We start from the raw sequence: 7,606 nt of genomic DNA, 5'->3' as shown, positions 1-7,606 counted from the left end.
GTATGACGCATTTCACACTGTTCCAGATACCACTGCGAAAACTGTGCTCTGGGTGGATAATAAACTGGTTGCAGGTTGTGGACACGCTGTAAGTGAAATGGACGTAACAACTGCTCTCGAAGGACTGTTCTTACATTGGTCTGATTCGTCCCCGTGTTACGTGCAATTGCACGAGTGTGGATTGAATGATCCCGCTCCACACGCTGCAAGACAGCTTCCTCAACTTGCAGCGTTCTTACCGTGCGACGGCGTCCCTGTCCAGGTAATCTGCTAAATGGCCCGGTCTCACGCAGACGTCGGTACACAGCAGCAAAGGTCGTATGATGCGGGATACGGCGATTAGGATATTGCCGTTGATAAACCCGCTGTGCAGCTCGTCCGTTGTGGTGCGCTACGTAGTACGCACCAACCGTAACAATGTACTCACTCCAGGTGTATCGCTCCATTAGTAAACAGAGACAATGCACTACTACACTGGTGGACAGCAGTTGCCTACAACTGAAGAGCGTAATACGCCCTGTAACAACTGAAGATCGTAATACCGCCTTTAACAACTGAAGAGTATAATACGGCCTCCACCGATTTAAATAATCCTGATAGGAAAAAATGACATTAGGGAAAAATATTTGTTTCGATGTCCCCTACAACCTCCCAGAGTTTGTCGGTTTAAATACTTTTCACTCTGTTGTTAAATCAAAAACAGCGTAGGCAGTGTGTCCCTGTAGCCAGGCCGCGGCGTTGCTCTTCGCTCTTGGGTACAGTTTAAAATTTTAATCTGATGACGGACGCTCGAGCAGTACTCGAGAACTGGTCGCACCAGTGTCCTATATGCGGTCTCCTTTGTAGATGAACCACACTCTCCTAAAATTCTCCCAATCGACCAAAGTCGGCCAGTCGCCTTGCCTACCACATCTAACACGCTCGTTCCATTCCATATCGTTTTACGCCCAGATATTTAAACAACTTGACTGTGTCAAGCAGGACACTATTAATCCTGTATCCGATCATTGCCTGTTTCTTCTTCCTACTCATTGCCTGCTCTACTGCTCAGGCTACACTAGTATTTTGCTTTTTGCTGACTTTAACGTAGCCTTTTTCTTTAAATTCTTACTGTGCAGTTCTCTTATGTAGCAATTCCGGTCAGGTTCATATACATGCAACACTGCAAAAAGCTAGCAAGAAGGAATACGAAATTCTAGAAAAAAAAAAAAAAACAGTTACTCATGTGTACCAGAACTAAGAACAATAAGCTATTACATGGCCATTTTAAACTGCATAAAAAATGAACAAGGTTATTTGAGAAGCTGGGAAACTGTAGAACTGGCGCTTTGTATTCTTTTCTAGGGATAACAGAGGCCATATGACAGTTTGGTGGGAGAGCAGGGCTCTACACCTTGGCGTATGGAATATTTTTAATATCCTGGAAGATAGACGGTGACTTCTAAGAAGCCATAAAAAGTTCCAGTTACTGTTCTGTTAATAAACCTGCATAATACCGACTTTTAAATCATTTTCTTGAAAGAAATGCACCTGACTGCACTATATTTTTAATTCTTCCCCTGACAGCTATTGGACGGGGGACCTGACCCCGAGTATGGATCCCCTTCTGTAGGTATCAAGAGAAAGCCATGTGAGAAGCTACAACCATAAAAAAAAAAAAAAAAAAAACGGTGTGCTGCCAGTCCGTAATTTGCCAAACAGTAGCTTTCTGTAAATTTCGCCTCAGCTCTGCGCATGCACGTGTGGTCGCCACGAATGCTTAAACGAACCAAACCGTACACCGCCAATGCGACTCGTTTTCTGCCAGTCACGAACTGTATATGGCGATTAGAGACGGGGCTAAAAGCAAAGCCGTATCTTGAGGCAGCGTCTTGAGCTGACATCTGTTGGCAACACCGAGCAACACTGCAGTATTCGAGCGCTGTTTATTTTACTTCGCATTAACAAGTTTAGCAGGAAAATATTGGAAGTAACAAACATCATCGCAGGTATATCATTTAGTTATTTCTAGTTTGCTAACAAAATAGCAATAAGCCCCCATGTCTTTTAATTATCTATAAAGGATGTACTTCACACCCATAAAGTTTCGTGGTAATGTGCTCTTTAGGTATGACAACGTCGCAATTTTGACTGCTGTTCGTCAACGCGTCTACGTTTTCTTCCAACTTTTGAAGGGCTCGGATGAAATAATCCGTGCCTAAGGAATACAGTAATAATAAAGGTTTCGTTGTCTGATATGAATCGTGGTGGGTTAGGTACACAGCGCGGAGTGATGTACTCATAATTTTCCATTTCAAATGCAGCCAGGAACTTTCTCGGTCGATCTATCGTCCACGGCTTGCTACACATATATATCCTTCTTGCAACACATCTTTATCACAGCCGCAAATTGCGTCTTTCGCATTGTTGCATCTTGTTTAATTTTTTGTATCGAATTTTAAAGCATACTTTCAAACTTGCTATTTTAGATCCTTACTGCGACTATCCTCCAGGTTTATGTGAACTAGATGTAAACAAAGTGAAAACGTATTACGAGTGCCACTAAAAAACAGTTTCAATGTTTTAGATACAGACAAAAGACCAGAAGATATTTATGCAAATGAAAACACAACAAAGAGTGCGTCTGTTATTACGACGAGAAAAAAATGAAAGAAATTTCCTGATGTAAACATACACCCAGAAAATGACACTAGTGGACTCCCAAACACTTTACGTTAAGAACATGGTGTAAATACATGTAGTTATGTGCAGCGAAGAATTAAACATCGAAATCAAAAGTAGATCACACAAGGAACCTAAAATGTTTGTTTTGGCAGATAGTCATGGCAGGGGTGTCGTAAATATACTAAGAAGCATACAACCAGACACAGAAATAACCGGTATCATTAAGCCTGGAACACCTCTCTGTGCAGTTGTAAGATCTTGCGAAAAAACAGTGACGCCTGGCAGTAACTGTGTTATAATTGGTGGCTCAAATGACTTGTATCATAATGAAAGCGAGCATGCAACGAGAGCTCTGAAGGAAGAAATACAAAAACTACCTCTTGTAAACTTTTATGTGGTCAGCCTCCCACTGAGACATGATTTAATACCAAAGTCATATGTAAAGACGGAGTTAACAGCCACAAACAGAAAGTTTGGGAAGATCTGTAAAAACTTCCCAAATGCTATCTTTATAGACATAAACAGTGATGTGAGGGAGTGTTTCCCAAGACATGGTCTCCATAGAAACACCAGAGGAAAGAGGGAAATGTGTTCGGAGATACTGAGGAAGATAAAAGGTGAAACTGCTGCGAAGAAAGCCACAATCTCACTTCCTGCAAAAACCGAATCAGTACAAAACAGGACACTGTCAAACTCAGACTTAATATCGACAGAGATAGCTAAACCACTGCAGTCAGTGTAAATCAGTGTGGGCCTATCTTCCCCAACAGGACCTGTGGGAGATGCTGTCACAATTAATAGTGAAGTGAACACAGATGCAAAAGCAAATGGCAGTTTTACAGTCACAGATAAAATATTAAAAACAAAAACTTCAGCAAAAACAAGATCACCACCTGAAAAAGCAGCAGTGTAGTGGTTAATAAAAAAAGATAAATGTGAGAAGAGAGACCGTGAAAAAGGGAAAGAATGAAAAGCAAATCGGACTTTGTATTACGGAAAAGCTATCGGACTTCGTTATTCGGAAAAGCTATTGTTGGGGTGGTCCTTGTGGCGTTTTTGAGCAAAAGTTAAACAAATTTTCACTACAAAAGTTATTGAAAAGAAACAGAGTATAACAGAATGTAACTGACAGGAGGAAGTGGCGTAGATGAGAGATCATCCTTTACCAGGTTAACTTATCTTCTTTCGGGCGGCGTCCACGTCTTCAAAAATCTCCTTCATTTAAGCGTGAAAAATCTGCTCCGAAATCTTGCAATAGGCCAGGGATCACTAATTTATACCAATTAAAATCATCTTGATACTGTATGCAATTTAATTCACTTTGCTACTTCCATCCACCGAATTTCTTAATAACTTCCACAATGTCTACACATTACAATCAGATCAAGATTAGCCATTAAGTTTTTACGTCAGCATCCGATCACCCCTGCCTTAAGCTACCGCTATCAAGAGACAATTGAAACGGAATAAAAAACAAAAAAGAGTTAACAATTTTAGTATTTTCTCTCTGCCGTCGAGCGCTCATACCGCTGCGACGGGATATTTTTATCTGAGGGAACGAATGTAGCGCGGCGAAATTCAAAGTCCCGCTACAGCAGCAACAGGCAGCCAAAAAATGTCTCTAAGGTCAAGAAGAGCAGCAATGCAGGAAAAGGACTTTCTGTGGTGTTGTCGCAGAACAATGAGAGTGCCCTCCCAAAATCAAACTGCAAAAACACCACCTACTAGGAACACAAAGCAGCCAAATCACCAGAAGGATTTTTTATTAACAAGAGGAAGCAAGAAACACGTAAGCAGAAGGCCACAGCACCGGTGTCCGAGTTACCTGCACTCACATCAAATGACAAGGACTCAAATATCGCACAAAAAAAAAACAGTGAACAAGGAAAATTGCAAGATAAACAGTCAATCGTGGGTAAATACATCTGCTAATAGGTATACTAACGTGTTAAAACTCTTACACCACAATGTTCAATCTCCAGAAAATAAGTTATTTCTGTTTGAATTAGTAAATCTTGAACTAAAAATTCATATCCTATGTGTAACTGAACACTCGTTAGACAAAGACCAGATTATGTCAACTATGATTCCGGGTTACAAGCTTGCCAGTTATTATTGTAGAAGCAATAGTAAATGTGGTGGAGCAGCTATTTCTGTAAAAGATTATTTAAAATTTACTGCAGTAGAAAGTTATCAGAGCTTGGCAAGAGACAAAGCCTTTGAGCTGTGTGTTGTGGATTTGACAGATGTTAATATTTTGGTTGTAACACTATATAGGTCTGGGGACTGGGAAATTTTCATTAAAAATTTTGAAAGGCTGCTAAATTTTATAAAGAGTGAGAGAATGAAAGTGGTTATTTGTGGAGATGTAAATGTAGACGTTTTACAAGATTCAAATTATAGAAATGAAATGTTAAATATAGTCAATAGTTTTGGTTTTAAACACACAGTCAATTCCCCAACTAGAATTACTGCCGATAGTAAAACTGCAGTTGACCAAGTTTTTATAAGACTATGTGACCTAAATTATAGCACTAATGTTATAAATATGGGTTACAGTGACGATGAAGCTCATCTCCTGTCTATTGAACTGAAATCAGACACTAAGTGTGGACTAAAAGCTAAAATAGTGGAACAAAGAGGCTTCAGTGATGACAACATTAGAGTGTTTAATTTTATGCTGTCAGGGGAAACATGGGACGATGTCTTTAGTAAAACTGAAATAAATAGCATCATGTTCGACAGTTTCCATAATATATACCCTCACTACTTTCATATAGCGTTTCCAGTGAAAAAAAGGAGGATTAAGATAGTAAAAAATAAATGTTGGCTAACGAAAGGCATTATAACTTCCAGTAGAAAGAAAAAAATACTTCACTGTCTTATTAAGCACAGAAATACTACTCCAGAATTCAGAAATTATGTGAAAAAATACAACCAAATATCCAGCAAGGTAATAAAAGAAGCCAAAAAACGAAAAAAATGATGAGTACTTCTCAAATGCAAACAATAAAATGAAAGCTGTATGGAAGGTTATTAGAGCAGAAACTGGTACAGAACAGTCAACTTTACAAAATATCTCTCCTCCAATTGAAAATAACAGACACTCAGATCCAAAACAGGTAGCTGAAAAGTTAAACATGTACTTTACTAATATAGCAAAGCAGTTAATCGAAAATCAGTATGACGATGGACCTGCGTGCCTACCAAATTATTTAAATGCTAGTGTTAAGTCTATGTTCCTTCAAACAGTCATGGAAACAGAGGTGAAACAAATAATAAGGTCACTCAAAATCAAATATTCATGTGGACTGGATGGTGTGCCAGACTATGTCTTTTAAAAGTAATCTGATAAGGTATTAAAACCTCTAATATATATATCCCCCCCATGAACCATGGACCTTGCCGTTGGTGGGGAGGCTTGCGTGCCTCAGCGATACAGATAGCCGTACCGTAGGTGCAACCACAATGGAGGGGTATCTGCTGAGAGGCCAGACAAACGTGTGGTTCCTGAAGAGGGGCAGCAGCCTTTTCAGTAGTTGCAAGGGCAACAGTCTGGATGATTGACTGATCTGGCCTTGTAACACTAACCAAAATGGCCTTGCTGTGCTGGTACTGCGAACGGCTGAAGGCAAGGGGAAACTACGGCTGTAATTTTTCCCGAGGGCATGCAGCTTTACTGTATGATTAAATGATGATGGCATCCTCTTGGGTAAAATATTCCGGAGGTAAAATAGTCCCCCATTCGGATCTCCGGGCGGGGACTACGCAAGAGGACATCGTTATCAGGAGAAAGAAAACTGGCGTTCTACGGATCGGAGCGTGGAATGTCAGATCCCTTAATCGGGCAGGTAGGTTAGAAAATTTGAAAAGGGAAATGGATAGGTTAAAGTTAGATATAGTGGGAATTAGCGAAGTTCGGTGGCAGGAGGAACAAGACTTTTGGTCAGGTGACTACAGGGTTATAAACACAAAGTCAAATAGGGGTAATGCAGGAGTAGGTTTAATAATGAATAGGAAAATAGGAATGCAGGTAAGTTACTACAAACAGCATAGTGAACGCATTATTGTGGCCAAGATAGATACGAAGCCCACACCTACTACAGTAGTACAAGTTTATATGCCAACTAGCTCTGCAGATGACGAAGAAATTGAAGAAATGTATGATGAAATAAAAGAAATTATTCAGATAGTGAAGGGAGACGAAAATTTAATAGTCATGGGTGACTGGAATTCGAGTGTAGGAAAAGGGAGAGAAGGAAACGTAGTAGGTGAATATGGATTGGGGGGAAGGAATGAAAGAGGAAGCCGCCTGGTAGAATTTTGCATGAAGGTCTCTACAATGCAATTTTTGTAAGGTGTGGTTGGTCAAACCACGTCATATGTTGTAGATGAAAATGTATTGCAATTGTGCGCATCACATATCGTGGAACAATGCGAGGGTGTTTCTCACTGTCTATGAATGCGCGAAAGATCTTGAAAAGTCATAACTGCTAATCGTAGTGCTCCCTAACTTCCTTTTTCGCACAAATCGGAGGCTCAGTATACTCGCTTAGTGTTGGAAACTCTGCCGAGTAGGCCAGATTTTCACTCTCCTAATTATTTCATTCCCTGTCCATGCAGTCGATAATCATTATCTTCAGTTCCCACAAATGAAAAAAGTCATTGTTAGGTTCAATGAATTTTATCTGTTTGCTGCTTGTGTGTAACTCTAGAGTTGTTCTATTTGATCTGAATCACATTTTGATGTGTAATTGATTTGGGAAACAGTTCTAAGAATCAACATCCTTTAATTGGTCTTATGATAAGTTAATCTTCAGAATTTGGTACGTTGCGGGACCAGGTCTGGAGAAGACGGCACGAGGTGTAATGGCGGAAAAGACACTTGGCCGACTGTACGTAGTGTACCGGAGAGGCGCGAGAGGGCAGGAGTTGCCGGCCA

The sequence above is a fragment of the Schistocerca serialis genome, chromosome 11, assembly GCF_023864345.2.
Source record: "Schistocerca serialis cubense isolate TAMUIC-IGC-003099 chromosome 11, iqSchSeri2.2, whole genome shotgun sequence".
Lineage (NCBI taxonomy): Eukaryota > Metazoa > Arthropoda > Insecta > Orthoptera > Acrididae > Schistocerca > Schistocerca serialis.
This window is presented reverse-complemented; position numbering follows the sequence as displayed.